Raw genomic sequence first — 14,532 nt, forward strand, 5'->3', positions numbered from 1 at the left:
GAGCTGGCATCTAGTTTCTTTTTACGCTGGATACAGTTGTACTACGGTATGTCGGACGAAAAGGTAGGGTGGTATCTAGTGTCTAGTGGTTCCATATTTTTTATCTCAATTGTCCTTGTGAGTGTCATTTCTGACTCACATACATGTGCCTTCTGTTATTTCCTGTTCCTGAGTATTCTTTCAGATTAAGACTTCCTCAGAGGTTCTACTCTTTCGGAATTTCTTGACCTTGCCATTTTGGCTGAGGTTTCCTTATGGTCCTCTCTCTATATGTAACGAGTGGAACCTTCAAATTTCCTTTTGGCGTATAGGGAGGGGCTTTGAGGGGAATTTAACAACGTCGAGGGACCGGGACTCCTCGGTTAAAGTGCATCTAACTTTTTGGCTCAGGGAATTCGGCTTGGGAGTCAATTCTTCCCCTCTCCACCCATGCCTCAACGAATTGTGAGCGCACCCACAATTAGAAGATCTCAATCGTTAGAGCAACTTAGAGATCCATTAAAATTCTCATAAAATTCCTCCACTTAATGCTAGGAGTTCACTTAGAGTCAAAACACCACAAAAGGTGGAAGGTCAGTTTAAGCACAAGTCCTCAAGGCGGCATAATGCATGTGAATAAAGGTCAGAAACTAACTCAATGGTTATTATAAGAAAAAAAAAAACGGCGGCTGAATAAAAAGATCGTTCTCTCTCTCTCCACTTGCTCCCCGAAACGAAAAGCCACCATTAAAAAAAACACCTAGTAGGGGCGCCTGGGTCGCGCAATCGGTTAAGCGTCCGACATCATGCAGGTCACGATCACGCGGTCCGGGAGTTCGAGCCCCGCGTCAGGCTCTGGGCTGATGGCTCAGAGCCTGGAGCCTGTTTCCGATTCTGTGTCTCCCTCTCTCTCTGCCCCTTCCCCGTTCATGCTCTCTCTCTGTCCCAAAGGTAAATAAACGTTAAAAAAAAAAAAAAACTTACAAAAAAAAAAAAACATGCTACAACAGCAAAAAAGCACAAACTACAACTAAGACAAGTAAAAGTAATATGGGATGAAACCCCATAGCTCTACCCACAACAGTATAACACATTGTAGCCTGACTTTTGAGACAATCGAATGTTTCCTCCCCAGGGGAGGTGCACCGTTCCCGGAAGTACTGCAATACCAGGTCGATGCGTGGAGTGGACGGAGCAAGCTCCTATTCCATCTCCCAGCTCCAAAAATCCATTTAATATATTGTCCTCGGATAGAGGACGTATCAGATATTAAACTGATAAGAACAGATACTACACTTGATCTTAGCCAAAAGGCCGAGAAGCGATAACCACATCGTTCCCAGCGCATCGACACCCTCCCTCTCACTCCTCCTTTGGGTCACGGTGAGAAAAGTCACCCTCAAACGAAGGCTCACCCTCTTTCCTTAGACTGGACAGTGTGTCATCGTCACAACTCCTAAGACATACTCAGTTTATCAGATCGCTTAACTTGTTCGGGGCTTTCACGCTTTTTATTGTTTTGCTCCCATAGCTCGCGAGAGAAACAGCCACTTTAATTTGCATGTCCCGCCCACACACGCGCCGTTTCCTGGTTTCCTGCCGTCAGCGCCGGCGCGCGCGCGCTCTCTCGCGCGCGCGCTCTCTCTCTCTCTCTCTCTCTCTCTCGCCTTGAAAGGGAAACGCGCCTGTAGCGGGAAAGCTGCCTCAAGTCTCATTTCCTTGGAGAAAGCCCAGAACGAGACCAATAGCTTTGTGAGGTTTTTCTTGGCAGCATTTTTCTTTTCTTCTTAAATTTCTTTTCTCACGTACAGCAACGTTGAAAGATTTCTACCGTGAGCACCCACCACCTAACATCATGGATCTGTTGTGTACTGTACATACATACACCGACACAGATGCAGATACATATATATCCATCCCTCTACCCTTTTACTAAGCTGTTTTGCTCTGGGAGTTATGAGATCAACAACCTTTTCTCTTTTTTTTCTAGTTTCTTTTTTGAGCAGTTCTATTTGTAAATAGTGGTATTTCATGACTTGTATTCTCGTTTATAGGTCTTCCAACGGGGGGGGGGGGGGAAACTTTGCTTGTTAGAATAAAACGCATTCCATGTCGCAGTTCCCATATGGGTCCATCGGTGGACCCTCTTAATAACTTGTCAACGCCATCCAGCCAAAGACCACCAGGAACACACCTGTAATGAAAAGGGTTGGGTTACCGCTTGCTGCAAAGTGAGAAGGAACCCGCGGGGCGCCTCAGTGAGAGGGTGTCAGGAATGGCTCATTATATACAGGATGTAGGCTTGCATTAGGGGGCTTGGGGAAGGTTTAAGTGAGCGAGGCCTTCCTTTGAATGGGATGCGAAGGGTGGCGGAATTGCCCCCCTCCCCCGCCGCCCGCCAATATGCCACTTTGGCGTAAGGATTATTTTGAGCTGAAACAGGAGGAAAAAACTCTTCCCTCCCCCGATTTGCCTAAAATCAGGACATAAAGGTATACAGGAGTTAATTACGGACAACCCTGGATCCTTATCAGCCCAGAGACTGGCACCAGAGACTCTACCTAACAAATTTTACTGCCCAGCCCTTATCTTCCACTATTTCCCCATATAGTTACCATCCCACAGTTGGCCAGCCTAGAAACTCAAAGCCCTTTTACTTTTTGTCACTTTTCTGAAAATTTATTATTTTTTTGTTTTTGTTTGTTTTGTTTTTAAAGATTCTTTATTTGTATATTTTATTTTCAGAGAGAGAGAGAGAGAGACGGAGAGAGAGAGCACACACACGCAGGAGGCGGGGCGAAGGAGGGGGAGAGAGAGAGAGAGGGAGGGAGAGACAGAGACAGAGAGAGAGAGAGAGAGAGAGAGAGAGAGAGAATCCCCAGGAGGCTCTGTGCTGTCGGCCAGTGCAGAGCCCGACTCCGGGCTCGATCTCATGAACCATGAGACCATGACCTGAGCAGAAATCATGGGTCAGACACTTAACTGACTGAGTCACGCAGGCACCCCTGTTTGTTTTGTTTTAAGCGGCTATGTAAGCCCAAGTTCCAGCCACCCCATTGGGTTATTCATCCCTGACTTTCTCCTGTGTATATATGAGATACGTACACTAATACACTTCTGTTTCTTTTTCTCTTTTTAATGCGTCTTTTGCTACAAAGCCCCAGCCATCCTCCCCTTCCCACCACCCCCAAGAACCTTGAAGGGGAGAAGGACAAAGATTCGCCCCCTCCAGACAACACACACACACACACACACACGCACGCACACACGCACACACGCACACACTCTCCTACAGATGACCTCAGGCAGTGGGGGTAACTCAGTGATTGGGTAGCTGAATACATCTTACCTAGAAGAAAGGAAGAATAGAGCGAGGCCAAAACTGCGACTGGGAAAGTAGCAGCAGTTACTCATATTAGCTAGGATAGGGGGTGTTTGGTCAGTTTTGTTGTTTGGACAATATTCTTCTTTTTTCTTGTCTCAGTTCGGAGGCGACTACGGAGTGGCCTTGTTTCTGTCTTGATTCATCACGGGTCACAGAGTGACCTTAATCTGTTGATGTTGAAAATAAATAAAGGAGGGGCGCCTGGGTGGCTCAGTCGGTTGGGGGTCCGACTTCGGCTCAGGTCATGATCTCACGTTCTGTGAGTTCGAGCCCCGCATCAGGCTCTGTGCTGACAGCTCAGAGCCTGGGGCCTGTTTCAGATTGTGTGTCTCCCTCTCTTTCTGACCCTCCCCCATTCATGGTCTGTCTCTATCTCAAAAATAAATAAATAAACGTAAAAAAAAAAAAATAAAATAAAATAAAATAAATAAAGGAGAGCTCAGTTAAAATGGAGTCGGAAAGCACTGGAAAGGGGAGCTCTCAAGCATGTACCACTCCTTGCAGCCTGCCTAACCTTAGCGGGAAGAAGGAAGACAAAAATTTATTCTGACAAGGGAGACCCTTTTCACATAGGAAGCTTATCTCCTGCCTTTAAGAAAAAGAAGGAAGAGGGGCGCCTGGGTGGCGCAGTCGGTTAAGCGTCCGACTTCAGCCAGGTCACGATCTCGCAGTCCGTGAGTTCGAGCCCCGCGTCAGGCTCTGGGCTGATGGCTCAGAGCCTGGAGCCTGTTTCCGATTCTGTGTCTCCCTCTCTCTCTGCCCCTCCCCCGTTCATGCTCTGTCTCTCTCTGTCCCCAAAATAAATAAACGTTGAAAAAAAAAATTAGAAAAAAAAAAAGAAAAAGAAGGAAGAGCCCTTGTTGCACCCCAGCCAACAAGGCACTAACCCCCGCTTGCAGCTAATGAGAAGCCGCCAGGACCTCAAACTCCTGTGCTTCTCCAGGGAACTGTTGCTCAAAACAAGCCTCCCCAGCTTCCTCCTAAAACGTAAACAAAGGCTGACCTTCCTTTTGCCTCTTCGGACTTGTCTGCAGTTCACCATAGCCTGCAGGTCCGTAATCGCAATTCCTCTGCTATTCCCGAATAGCTAGTAAAATAGGTTTTTTTGCTAGTAAAATAACTGGCTGTTTTATTTTTCAGATTGCCGCCACTGTTGTGTGAAACTGTTTACGTTCCACGGGAGACCCCCACAGCCTAGCTGTGAGTGTCAGGCCAGCTTCTGCGGCTGCTTTTCTCTCTGTCTCCAAACCGAAGACACATCGCGGGGTCTTAGCAATCTTATTCTCCCTGTAATCTCAAAACAATGAAACAATTTGCTATTTCATGATCCTGGGGGTATTTTTGCCTGAAGTTATTCCTCAATCCCCAACTAGGACGGAGAAATCTACAAGGCTAAGGAAATGGGATCCCTCAGAGCTGTGAGGCGGCAGTGAAACACCTCACCAGAGTGGCACCCACCATCCCTCAGTTTTCTCCCTGCCTTGTTGCAATTAAAAACAAAGTATCGAATCATCTTTCCAAAAGGTACACAAGCAGATGGGAGACACTATCCTGGCAGTCTGAATTTTGCTTTTGTTGAATGTCATCGAGAATTTGGAAATTTTCACCTTTCCACCCATAATATGGGCAAAGAAAAGAACTCTGACACGATTAGATGAATGATTAGACTCTGACTAGACGAACCAGAAGATGAAAGCAAAGGACTGGTCTCTAATGAGGAGGGTGAAAGGGATCAACATGAGTGAAATCTCCGACCGCACGTCTTCAAATGACAATATCCTAGATGAATTTTCTCAAACACCAGTCTTTGCAGGTCAACAGAATTGCAAGCCACCAAGGGTTAAAAACATAAAAAATAAAAATGAAAAAAACCTTTGACTGTTGTGTTTTGACGGTGCAAGTGAAAGGGCGGGCCTACGCCGGCCAACTCCATCTTGTTCTGTGTCCTTCACCTTGACCACACCTCCTCCCCTTGAGTAGCCCCCCCCCCCCCTCACCTGCCTAACAGGACTCGGACCCTTCCCCAGCCAATCAGCTGAGGCCATAGCCATTACCTCACCAACTGCCCCTAGGCCCCAATAAAACCTTTGTCCTTTTGAAACTCGCTCTCTCTCCCTGGTATCTCACCGCTGCGTCGGTGCAGGTAGGGGATTGAGCTCCAGCTAGCTCGAATAAAGGCTCTTTTGCTTTTACATCGGACTCGGCTCCCTGGCGGTCTTTGGGGATCACGAATTCTGGGCATAACACAAGAAGAACCAGAAGTAGTGATAAGGCCGAACCTGTTGGAGATGTATTGGAAATACTGGAGAAGCAATATTTCACAGGCCGGGTAGGACAGCCAATGAGCAGTCCGTTGCATTTGGAGGATGTCGCCGAATTCGGATATTTAGACCTTCAAAACCTGGAAAGTATGAAGTATCAGAATGTGAGTTTTGTTGTGTTTAATTAAACTCGTGTCAATTTTAAATAAAGCAGTTTCCCACAGTGCTTTTTAAAACAATTTTACATTTATTTACTTCTGATAGAGACAGGGCACAAGTGGGGGAAGGGCAGAGAGAGAGAGAGAGAGAGAAAGAGACAGAATCTGAAGCAGGCTCCAGCTCTGAGCTGTCAGCACAGAGCCCGACGCGGGGCTCGAACTCACAAACCAAGAGATCATGACCTGAGCCAAAGTCAGACGCTTAACCGACTGAGCCACCCAGGTGCCCCCTCCCCCAATGCTTTTATTTTTCCTTCTCCTGAAAGGGCCTCTTGGAGCCTGGGTAACAAATGTGTTGAGGTCTATCTAGTTCCCCCCCCCCCCTCCCCCGGCACACTGAGAGTTTAGGTGAGCCAGATCAGCCCGGTGCTATGGTTTTCGCCGGCTACAGTCAGTGGCACAGGTGGCACCCAGAACGTGTCAAGGACCTGAGGGTATGTGCAAGGAAATGAATCCAGGTCAATAGGGAGGCAAGGACATTGAGGGATCCGGGGTAGGGGTGGGGTGTAGGTGTGAAGAAACAGAGAAGTGTCAGGTGTCAAAGGAAGGGTAGAAGGCGATGGGAGAATGTGATGCTGGATGGGGACACGGTTAGAGCAATTGGGAATGACAAAATCTAGCGGGCCGACGAGGGGGGATAGATTTAGCCGCGGTGGAGAAACTGAGAGGCCAGGCGGGGGGGTGTTCGGAAGGAATCGCCCGTGTGACTGTTGAAACTCACCAGGAATGACAGAAGGGTCTCAGAGAGAGACAGCCAGGAGCTAAATCTTCAAAAGCGAAATGAGCTGCAGCTGGACAGAGAAAGCACAAGGACTGGCAAGGCGGCGGGGGGGGGGGGGGGGGGGGGGGGGGGGGGGAGGGGGGGCGTGTACAACATAAACGGCCGGGAGCGGGGAGGAGGGCAAAGCTCTTTGAGAGGTAAAGTGGAGCAAGACTCCCGGGAACGAGAAATGGAAGGTTTAGAAGAGCTGGCCACCACCGGGAACCAGACTACGCACGAGTGCAAATTTCCGGAGAAAGGTAGAAGAAATCGGAAAACGGCAGCCGAAAGCGGTTGAAGAAAAAAAGGCTGCACCCGGGGACGAAACCGGAAAAGGGAAGGGCAGGGGCAGTGGAACGAAAAAAGACCGGCAGAAGAAGAAGAAGAACAAACAAACAAAAAAAAAAACTCCTGAGAGGAGGAACATGAAAAAGGAAGAGCAGGAAAAACCTAGCGCGCTGAACAGAGCCAGGCGGAAACAATGACCCTCACAGGCATTCCGGGCCCAGCGCACCAAGCCTGCCGCCAAAACAAGACCGCGCCTACAAATAAAGAAGAAAAAAAAAAAAAAAGCGCGACGGACGAACAGAACAGATGACATCCGTATCCGCCGAAAGAAGAAATAGAAAAAAAAAAAAAAACACGGCTCCGCAAAAGAAGCGTCATATCTGCTTTTAGAAACCCAGTGAAAGGAAGAGAGGTGCACCGTTCCCGGAAGTACTGCAATACCGGGCCGATGCGCGGAGTGGACGGAGCAAGCTCCTATTCCATCTCCCGGCTCCAAAAATCCATTTAATATATTGTCCTCGGATAGAGGACGTATCAGATATTAAACTGATAAGAACAGATACTACACTTGATCTTAGCCAAAAGGCCGAGAAGCGATGCCGGCCTGACCCTCCCTCTCCAGTACCATTCTCCCATCATCCATATTCAACTCATGGTGAGAACCCTAACGCTCACTCCTTTTCTGATATCCTTTGCGACATCGACAGGACCGTCGATAATCACTAGAATACTTTTGTGCACATTTTTTTCGTTCTCCACATTCTGAAGGGGAAATCCCGTATCCCTGGTTGGCCCGTCCTTACCGCGCCGCCGCACAGCCATTTCTAATCTGCATGATGCCCCGCCTTTTGTTCCCTGAGGAGGCGCGGCCGCCGCGGCCCGACTCCACCCTCCCGACCGCCTCTGCGCGCCGCGAGCCCAAACCCAACTGGGGGCCCACCTCCCGGCGTGCATACACCTCGCGCAAAGACCCGGGAGGAGGGGCGGCTGGCGGGGACTGCGAAGGGACAGCCAACACGGCTGCAGATCCCGGGGCTTCCGGGAGCCCGTGAAGGCAAGACCTTGCTTTTGGCCGCTGCTCTGCCCGCCCCGCCCCGCACACTCAACCACCGTTCAGTGAATGACATCCTGCCTCCTACACTCCCAGCCAGTGCCCCGCGCGCCGCCATGCTGACGGCTCTTCAGCAGCACGCCCACCCTCCACCCCCACCCCCGGCTCGCGTCCGCGTCCTTCGGGCGGTCTTCCGCCCCAGAGTCCCAGCCCCAGTCCCAGGCTGGTTCCCTCGCGAGAAGGGGATGTCCTCCTGGATTACTTTCATTGGGATGGAACAGTTCCCGTCGCGAATCAATAACTTGGCGTTTCCGTCTCCTCGGCGTGATTCACTCCCGCGGAGTTTGCTCAGATACACACGCACGGACCCAAGTGCCTGCAAAGTGCGCTCGGTGGACGCCAGTCGTATGCCCTTGTGTCCTCGCCGTGAGTGCGGTGTGGTCACGGTCCTGCCAACTCTTGCCGCAAGGGGGCCTTGAATTTCGGGGGAGCAGGGACAGTGACTGCAGGAGCACGGCGGACGTTCTCAGGCAGCGCCTGCTGCTCCAGTCCCGCCAGCAACTCCGCGTGGCATCAAAGTGGGGATTGCTTGGGGGGGTGGGGGGCAGGGGAGCGGGGGGGGGGGGGGCCGATCTTACAGGTGAAAATGGTACCTCAGCATGGTTTTGACTTATACTTCTCTAATCATGGGTAAGAAGATAAGGCTGAGTGTTCTCTCCTGTGTTTGAGAGCCCTGAACTCTCTCTGTTCAGGGACTTCGGCCCTTTTACTTGCTAGGTTAACTGGTCGGGCTTTATCATAAGGGCTTGTATCGGCAATTTACAGTTTAAGGCCCTTTGTATGTAATACAAGCAGTGACTATTTTCTTCTGTTGGCTATCTGTCTTTTGAGGATTTCATCTCCTTAAGGTTCCACTGAAAGTTATATTTTAGAGGCGCCTGGCTTGCCACTCTTGACCTGGAGGGGTCGTGAGTCCCAGCCCCACGTTTAGGTGTAGACATTATCTAAAACATAGGGGCGCCTGGGTGGCTCAGTCAGTTGAGCCTCGAGCCTCTGACTTCGGCTCAGGTCAGGATCTCAGGTCAGGGTTTGTGGGTTTCAGCCCCACGTCCGGCTCTGTGCTGACAGCTCAGAGCCCGGAGTCTGCTTTGGATTCTGTGTCTCCCTCTCTATCTGCCCCCTCCACTGCTCGCGCTCTGTCTCTCTCGCTCTCAAAAATAAACAAATAAGGGGCGCCTGGGTGGCGCAGTCGGTTAAGCGTCCGACTTCAGCCAGGTCACGATCTCGCGGTCCGTGAGTTCGAGCCCCGCGTCAGGCTCTGGGCTGACGGCTCGGAGCCTGGAGCCTGTTTCCGATTCTGTGTCTCCCTCTCTCTCTCTCTGCCCCTCCCCCGTTCGTGCGCTGTCTCTCTCTGTCCCAAAAATAAATAAACGTTGAAAAAAAAATAAACAAATAAATATCACAAACTATTTCTTTTTTTTTTCTTTTTTTTTTTTTTAATGTTTATTTATTTTTAGACAGAGAGAGACAGAGAACGAACGGGGGAGGGGCAGAGAGAGAGGGAGACACAGAATCGGAAACAGGCTCCAGGCTCTGAGCGGTCAGCCCAGAGCCCGACGCGGGGCTCGAACTCACGGACCGCGAGATCATGACCTGAGCCGAAGTCGGCCGCCTAACGGACTGAGCCACCCAGGCGCCCCCACAAACTATTTCTTAATTTAAAAACCCATTACATTAACAAACAACCTTTAAAAAGTTATTTTTTCTATCATCCTATTCATCATTAAAAAAAATAGCTTTCAGATGTTTTTCAGATGAGGTTATAAAATAATTTCCTAAATCTTCCCTTAGGTCTTTTTCTTCTTTCTCCACAGCTAAATCTTTGAGCCATTTGGTATCTACTCTGCAGTACAGTGCAAAGGAATGTATTTTTCCTTCACAACTTTGAGATGCCACCTTGGATCCTAAACTGTACCGCGTGTACATTTTTGTAACACTCCTGGATCTTTCTTCCTCTCTCTCTCTCTTTCCTTCTTCTTTTTCTAAATGTTTATTTTTGAGAGAGAGCGCCAGCGGGGGAAGGGCGGGGGGGGGGGGGGGAGGAGGGGGGCGGGCAGAGGATCCGAAGCAGGCTCTGTGCTGACAGCAGCGAGCCCGATGCGGGGCTCGAACTCACCAACCATGAGATCATGACCTGAGCTGCGAAGTCCCCCTCTCAACCAACTGGGCCACCCATGTGCCCCCTCCCCCCTTTTTAAAGACGTTATTGTTGAGTAATCTCTTCCATGCTCTACCGACTGAGCCAGCCAGGCCGCACCACCACCACCCCCCCACCCCCCACCCCACCGCGCCTTCGATTTTTCTTTAAAAAGTAGCAGAACAGGGGTGCCTGGACAGCTCAGTCGGTAGAGCATGAGACTCTTGATCTCAAGGCCATGAGTTCAGGCCCTGCAGGGGACATAGAACTTACTTAAAAAATAAAGCAGCGGAACACATTGACCTAACCACGTTTGATTCTTTGCGTCCACGGGATTGACCCATCCTTTCCATGTGGATGATGGTTGGGCGCCCATCAGACAGAGCCCAACTCCGGGACGTGACTGTGATCCTATTCCTGCCCCCTAGGCATTCATGGTGGGGGTGAGGGGATGCGTGGTCACTTGTATGGAGAATCCTCCTCAAGAAAATGGATGCCCCATTCGGAAAGCGACAGGCACTACAGAGTGGACGGACCCCCGGACAGAGCAGGAGGCCCAGTGATAAAGCTCTTGTCTTTTTACCCTGGGGAAATGGATCTGCCCAGGAGGACAAAACCACCAGCACTCTGGGCCTCCTGCCATCACCAGCGGTTCCAACTTAAGGAATAGTCATTAATCACCTTCAACTCCACGACCCACCGGGGCGTTGCTTGGTCCTGGGAAGTAGAGAGAAACCAGACACCATTCCTGCCTCCTCGCTGCCCCAACCAGGGAGCATCCGGGCCAGGACCAGGATAAGACACCTGCCCAAAAGGCCACAACACCAGGTTCGATGCGGAGGGGACTGTCAGAGATGAACACATGGTTGTGGCCCCCACCTGGCTGTGTGACTCCCTTGAGGCCCAAGGCCTCTCCCCGTTTGGCTCTGCGTCCCTATGGGAAGCATGCGATACATATTCAATAAAGGAGAAGGTGGGATGGAACACAAAGCCAGCTGAATCAGGAAGGCCTGCCTGATGTCTTGGCGGGGGGGTGGGGGGGGTGGGGGGGCGGTTGGGGGGGATGGCCTAAAGAACAAGTCAGAATGCCCATGCAAGTCAGAATTTCAGGGCACATGAGGGGGGAACCCGGGCATTGCAGTCTGACCAAGAGCGGGGGCAGGAGAACGATTGGGGAATGAGGGGACCGGTTTGTATCCCACTGACCTGCCCAGCCACCTTGAAGTTATGATCTGGGCCTCAAAACTGGGGACCCTTGCTTCTGGTGGGCTCCTCCCTATCATCATGCCCCCACCCCCATGTCCCCGTCCTTCACAGACTCATTCATATCTCAAAGTCAGCCAGCAGGTTCAGCTTCTCACAGGAACCTGCCCGTACCCCTTCCCCTTCCCTTTCTTCCTCCACCTTGTCCCCACCGGCTGGCCTGGCCCTGCCCCCACTCCACCCCTCCCACCCCCGCCCCTGCCCCTGCCCTTGCTCAGGCTGGAACCCTCCTTATCACATCAGATCAAGACGGCCATCAGACTCTGATCCAAGGGATGTTTGTCGAGTATCCACCGTGGAAGGCACCGTTTCATGGGCACTGTGCCCGCAGAAGGCGGCTGCCCACCCCCATTTCACAGAGGGGAAAGCAGCTTGCAGCAGGTAATAGAGAGTCTGACTTCCTTTGGATCTTTGACTGCAGACAGCTTTTAAGTCTCGCCACTCCCTCCTCTCTTCCTGCCCTCCCTCCGGTCGGTCTGACAAAAAGCCTTACCCCAGACCCTCCATTCACCACCATAATAAACACACCAACCCAGGCTCCTTCCTTTGCTCTCAAGCCATTTTTGAATCTGCCCGGGAGCCACCCTGCTCTCCCTGGAAAGCTTCATTATGTGAGCTGTAAACCTTTTCATACCCTCGTGGGTAGTGTCATCAGTCTCCACATCTAAAAGGAAATGCGGGGGGGGGGGGGGGGGGACGGTGAAGACACGGTCCATCTGGTTCCGCAGAGTGGCAGGCACAACGCAGAAGCTACGACCTCGTCAGACCGGCACTTGCTCTCAACATATTCCAATGTGGGTCCAAAGGCCTCCCCACCAGACTGGATGGCCTCCTGTCTGTGCCAAGACCAGGGGATCCGTTATTTCCCCATTGGGTACACTGTTTGCTGAGTGCCTATGGTGTGCTAAACGCGAAGCCAGTCTGGGACTGTCGTAAAGCGACTGGTGCCTGGATTTGCAGGGGTGCATGGAACGCTTCCATTGTCCTGGGGAATTCACCGTTTCAGAGTAAGCTGACCGGGGGCATCCTCCCAGATGCTCGAAGGAGTGCTTCTGGAGGCACAGGGTGCAACGGAAACGCCTGGCGGGCCAGTGGAGGTACCACCAACCTCGGGCCACCTCCCCAGGGACTCCAATTCGATTGCCGATTGCCGTATGGCAGAGGTGGGACAGGAGTATGATTTAAAGGAAAACCCCAGGAGATTCTGATGTGCCAACCAGGGTGGATAAGCGGCTCCCCATAGATCGATCTGGAAGAAGGCATTTTCCTTCCGTACCAGGGAAGACATTTATTTGTACGTATGATCGCATTTGCCTGTAATTTGTTCTGGGACGGCTAAGGGGTCCGGCAGAGCGAGTTGAGAGCTTCTTGAAGGCCCCGGGTTTCAGTCCCCTACATTGGAAGTCGAGCCACATGGGCGTGGGCGTGAAGTATTTCTCCCCAAAAGTGTGGGTCACCAGGCCGTGGGCCTCGGCCCACGCCCAGGGACGGGGCATACGAAGAAAAAAAGCACTTCAGAGGCAGCAAACAGGCACGGTCTTGAGCAGAGAAGTAAGAAAGTTTCAGGAAACCGGGGGCGGCGAAGAGGTGGGGAAAGGGGGTCGGCGCGTGTGACCCAGAGAAGAAGCCAGAGGCACGAAAGGGGAACGCGACTCGGCCGCAGAGCCCGATGAACGGAGGCATGGAGGGGAGCTGACCCCAGGCGGCGGACGCCGAGCGGCGGCACGCGCCTGTGCCAGGGGTACTGGAGCCCAGCCTCCGGGCTTCTTCCCCCCGGCTAGGAACAATAAGACCATACGGTCTCCGACCGTTCCCACAGGCGGGGAAACTGCAAGGCTACAACTTCAGGAACCAAAACGCGGGGCGGGGAAGAAGAAGAAGCACAGGAAAAAAAAAAAAAAAAAAAAAAAAAAAAAAAAAAAAGAAAAAGAAAAAGAAAAAGAACAAACGAACAGACAGCAGCAAAAAAAGAAGAAGAAGAAAAAAAAAAGAAAAAAAAAAAAAAAAAAAGAAGAAGAAAGCAGCGCAACACACGAGCCGGCAAAGAACAAGCACTAGATTCCACCTGTAGTTCGCAACTCTACAGTCCTCCCCGCGCCCGGAGAGCGGGAGGAAGCGCGCACAGTTTCTAGAAATACTGCAATGCCAGGCCGATGCGTGAAATGGACAGAGCGAACCCCTGACCCCGCTTAGCCAGCCCCAACAAACCCACTTAGGATGCCGTCCTCGACTAGAGAACGTATCAGACACCGGGCACGAGAAGGACAGCTACTACGTTGACCTTAGTGAAGAGACCGAGGATCGTTACCTGCCGCTGCCTCCTCCCCGCTACCGCCCTGCGGCCATCCATATTGCACTCACGGTGAGCCAGGTCACGCTCAGTCCACATCCTTGGCTCACTATCCCGTCGTACGCGCCACACGCGGTGCAGTTGCAGTTGCCCCCCGCATTCCTGGTGAATTTTCGCGTCCCTTTCCGCTCCCTCCCGTCCTTCCCTAGCGGAGGACTCGCTAATTTGCGTCTCCCGCCCCACCCCGCCCCGGGCGGGGGCGGGGGGGGGGCGTGCCACAACGGTCCCGCTCCGCCCCTGGCCGGGCCCGCCGGGTCCCCGGAACCCTTCCCGCCGCGGGCCCAGGGCAGGGGAGAGGGGCTGCGGGAGGGAGCCGTGGGACCGGAGCGGTCCGCGTGCTCCCGAGAAAGCCGCGGGGTAGAACACTGTGCGTCGGGGAGGGGAGCGTCCGCCCGGGGGCCCCAGGCGGGGCCCCGACCTTGGGCGGGCAACGAACTGCGGCCGGGGCAGGAACCTGCGAGCGTGACTGTGAGCGGCCTCCGTCCTACTCACCTCCTCGCCAGCCTCCGGTGACTGAGACATCCCGCCTCGCCCCCTGTCCCCCGCCCCCCGTTCCCGTCCCCGTCCCCGTCCCCGTCCCCGTCCCCGCCCCCGCCCCCGCCCTCGCCCCGGCGGGCGTCGGTTTCTTTCCTGGGTTAGTTCTTCTCGAAGTCTGCAGTTAGCTAGCTGTAAGGACCGTGAGACCAGCACGATCGCCCCTCGATCTGAATGAGTCCTCGGTTCCGTCATCCCTGCGGGGAAACCATCCCGATCGATCGCAGCACTGCCGCGCGCCAGACT

At 52.4% G+C, this 14,532-nt stretch overlaps 1 long non-coding RNA gene and 2 other non-coding genes across 7 annotated transcripts; all 3 read right to left on the reverse strand.

Annotated features, from left to right (window-relative positions):
- Window positions 1-1,114: 1,114 nt before the first annotated feature.
- On the reverse strand, window positions 1,115-1,305 carry LOC123604769. The gene has a single exon (XR_006715498.1). It is a non-coding gene; the product is annotated as a U2 spliceosomal RNA (small nuclear RNA).
- Window positions 1,119-13,981, reverse strand: LOC123603779. Of its 5 annotated transcripts, none has more exons than XR_006715004.1 (3): window positions 13,764-13,981; window positions 5,644-5,765; window positions 1,119-2,173 (listed from the first exon to the last, which is right to left on the reverse strand). It is a non-coding gene; the product is annotated as an uncharacterized LOC123603779 (long non-coding RNA). The 5 variants fall into 5 exon arrangements; XR_006715006.1 differs by lacking the exon at window positions 13,764-13,981 and adding an exon at window positions 8,205-8,495; XR_006715007.1 differs by lacking the exon at window positions 13,764-13,981 and adding an exon at window positions 7,850-7,960.
- LOC123604771 lies at window positions 7,299-7,489 on the reverse strand. Its single transcript, XR_006715500.1, has one exon. It is a non-coding gene; the product is annotated as a U2 spliceosomal RNA (small nuclear RNA).
- Window positions 13,982-14,532: the final 551 nt, after the last annotated feature.

Source organism: Leopardus geoffroyi, chromosome E1 (genome assembly GCF_018350155.1).
Source record: "Leopardus geoffroyi isolate Oge1 chromosome E1, O.geoffroyi_Oge1_pat1.0, whole genome shotgun sequence".
Taxonomy (NCBI): Eukaryota; Metazoa; Chordata; class Mammalia; order Carnivora; family Felidae; genus Leopardus; species Leopardus geoffroyi.